We start from the raw sequence: 3,503 nt of genomic DNA, 5'->3' as shown, positions 1-3,503 counted from the left end.
ATGTTCTGAGCATCACGTCAGGACGTGACAGCTGAAAACAGAACAGACTGTATGAAAACACTCAGACTGTGTGTGTGTGTGTGTGTGTGTGTGTGTGTGTGTGTGTGTGTGTGTGTGTGTGTGTGTGTGTGTGTGTGTGTGTGTGTGTGTGTGTGTGTGTGTGTGTGTGTGTGTGTGTGTGTGTGTGTGTGTGCAGTATCATATGAACGCAGCCCCGCAGACATTATGTTATTAAGCTCTTACAGTCTAAAGATAAACCGCTGAACTCGGTGCTGAGTCAGCGCAGTTGGAACGGGCAACCTGATGCGTCACAGCGAGGGGGGGGCAGGGGGGGGTGGAGGGGGGGGGGGGGGGGGGGGGGGGGCTTCCTGGCAGCCATGTTGGAACTCTTCTGGATTTGCCCATTTCAGCAAGTTCAAGGTAAACGTGCATTGGCAAAGTGAGGCGTGATCAAGTGATTCAGTGACGTCTAAGTTTGGAGTTCTGCAGTTTCTGTACAGTATTCTATGAGAGTACTCTCACAGTGTCAAGATGATTTCAATCTCATTTGTCAGGAAATGATTAAAGGAGTCATCACCTGGGATCCTCAGGTTTCCAGTCTCCCTTAAATTGTCTTTATCTCAGTTCTTAAGGTCTATTTGGGGGTTGGAACCCAGCACGGCGCTCAGTCTGACCCTTGTTAATACAGCGACTTCCTCCTGCCACAGTACACGCTCAAAGCTCAAAGTACACCGATCACTACTCTTAGCTCAATATGTTATCAATAACTTCACTTATGTTGAATTCACATTGCTTGAAATAAAAGTGATCTTTGAATTGAAAATCTCTGACACTCTTAGATTGCCTCTACGTGGGCTGTGGACCGTCGCCCTGAACTCTGACTGAAGGAAACATGAAGACACTCTGGGGCCCACTGGTCCCGCCCCCGTGTCTTCAGGTGCCTTGCAGGTGGTGTGGAAACGATTTCCAGTGGTCTGACAAGACACTTGGTCCCTGTCACCTTCACCATCAGTAGGGTCAAACTAAGTGGTCTCACGATGGTCTAATCCCAGAGAATAATCCAACGCTTCGCCGCCAGCAGCCACTTGGTTCCTCTGGTAACGTTTCGGACACGTCCTGCTTAAAACCCCAAAATGTGAGAGGGTCTTCAGTGTGAGACGTGGACAAAGAACGTCCACGTCTCCTTCTGTTCGACCTGCTGAAGACGCTCTGAGCTCAGTGGACTCGTCGTCTGAGGACTTCCTGTCTGAAGCTTCAGTGTTGAGGGACTGTAGATCAGCTGTTTGGTCTCATGATGTCAAAATGTGACGAGGAGACCTTTTTAAAAACCAGTTCTCATGGAGGCAGGACGTTTATTGGTCCATTTGTCAAGTAGGTCACATTAAGTTTACCTGGAAAGGTTATCGTGCATCTCTATATATATATATATATATATATATACATACTGTATATATATATGTATAACAAGTCTGTTATACTTTCAGTCTCGCCTCTACACTGAACTTTTCTGTGTTTTTTAACTCTGGTGCTGCTCTAATGTGTGAATTTCCCTGAAGTACTATGAAGTATCTTCATGTGATCTGATCCCATTTTGGACTTTTAGCTCGAATCTGAAAGATCCTTCCAGATGAAATGAGTGGATTGAGATTAACGACCCAGACGTTCACAACTTAATTGTGTTGACCTGGTTCCTCTCACATCTGCGGTCCCAGAGGGGCTGAAATGGACTTCTGAGTTATTCTGGCTCATATTTTATCTCCACTTCCATCGACTCTCGTCACTTTTCTTGGATCGTTTCTCGCTGGTGATGAAGTTCGACTCCGACACGATTCATCCTTGAACGTGAGCCGAGGCACTGAGGATCTCTGACATGACGATTTGTTGTTTCCCCGGCCGCCTGCTGCTCGCTGGAGGGGAAATGACTCTGCCGTCACGCCCTCAGCGCTCTCACCGCGCCGCTATCCTACTGGGAAATGCAGTCATTTGTGGTAATTACCCTCTGGGATTTGATTCACACACAAATCGACCGTGTCTGTAATTTGTCAAGAAAAACTTCCGAGTTAAATTACCCAGAATGCCTTTAACTGATCGTCCCTCTCAGCACCTTCCTCCTCTAACATCCAGATTATAGAGCACCGTCCTCCTCTAACATCCAGATTATAGAGCATCCTCCTCCTCCTCTAACATCCAGATTATAGAGCACCGTCCTCCTATAACATCAGATTATAGAGCACCGTCCTCATCTAACATCCAGATTATAGAGCACCGTCCTCCTATAACAGCAGATTATAGAGCATCGTCCTCCTCTAACATCCAGATTATAGAGCACCGCCCTCCTATAACATCAGATTATAGAGCATCGTCCTCCTCTAACATCCAGATTATAGAGCACCGTCCTCCTATAACATCAGATTATAGAGCATCGTCCTCCTCTAACATCCAGATTATAGAGCATCCTCCTCCTCTGACAGCCAGATTATAGAGCACCGTCCTCCTATAACATCAGATTATAGAGCATCGTCCTCCTCTAACATCCAGATTATAGAGCATATTCCTCCTCTAACATCAGATTATATAGCATCTTCCTCCTCTAACATCAGATTATAGAGCATCGTCCCCCTCTAACATCCAGATTATAGAGCACCTTCCTCTTCTAACATCAGATTATAGAGCATCTTCCTCCTCTAACATCAGATTATAGAGCACCTTCCTCCTCCAACATCCAGATTATAGAGCATCGTCCTCCTCTAACATCAGATTACAGAGCACCTTCCTCCGCTAACATCAGATTATAGAGCATCTTCCTCCAACATCATAAAGCATCTTCCTCCTCTAACATCCAGATTATAGAGCATCTTCCTCCTTTAACATCAGATTATAGAGCACATTCCTCCGCTAACATCCAGATTATAAAGCATCCTCCTCCTCTAACATCAGATTATAGAGCATCTTCCTCCACCAACACCCAGATTATAGAGCATCTTCCTTTTCTATTGTAACTTAGTTTTATTAGTTCCAAAGTGAAGAACAAGAGAAGCAGAAGTTGACTCAGCCGTTAAAACTGAGGCCGTGAAGTTAAAGTCGTGGTTCTGACAGAGCGGATCACTTCAGACCGGCAGGAGTTTGATTTTTAAAAGACGTGACGGCCGGATCCCAGAGGCGCTTTTACAGATGCACAGTTCATTAGCAGGGCAGACGTAGAGCGCTGAGGGTCTCCGCTCTGGAGGAGCTTCAGGACGAGGGGATGTGAGTCACTGAGGAGATCTGGATCAAGCTTCCAAAGTACTGGTTCAGCTCCGGGCTCGTTTATCCTGCAGTAATCAAAGTGTTATCTGAGGAACTTAATGCAAAGTCATTGTAAAACTCTCATTTACTTAAGAAGTATTACAACATTACATGCAGGATCAGTTCTAACGGAACTTTAATGACTTCCAGACTAAGTTCTTATTAAAGCTCCGGGTCATTCTACTACATTCTACCACAGTCCTGCTGGATACTGTAGG

The sequence above is a fragment of the Lipophrys pholis genome (assembly GCF_963383615.2).
Source record: "Lipophrys pholis genome assembly, chromosome: 20".
Lineage (NCBI taxonomy): Eukaryota > Metazoa > Chordata > Actinopteri > Blenniiformes > Blenniidae > Lipophrys > Lipophrys pholis.
This window is presented reverse-complemented; position numbering follows the sequence as displayed.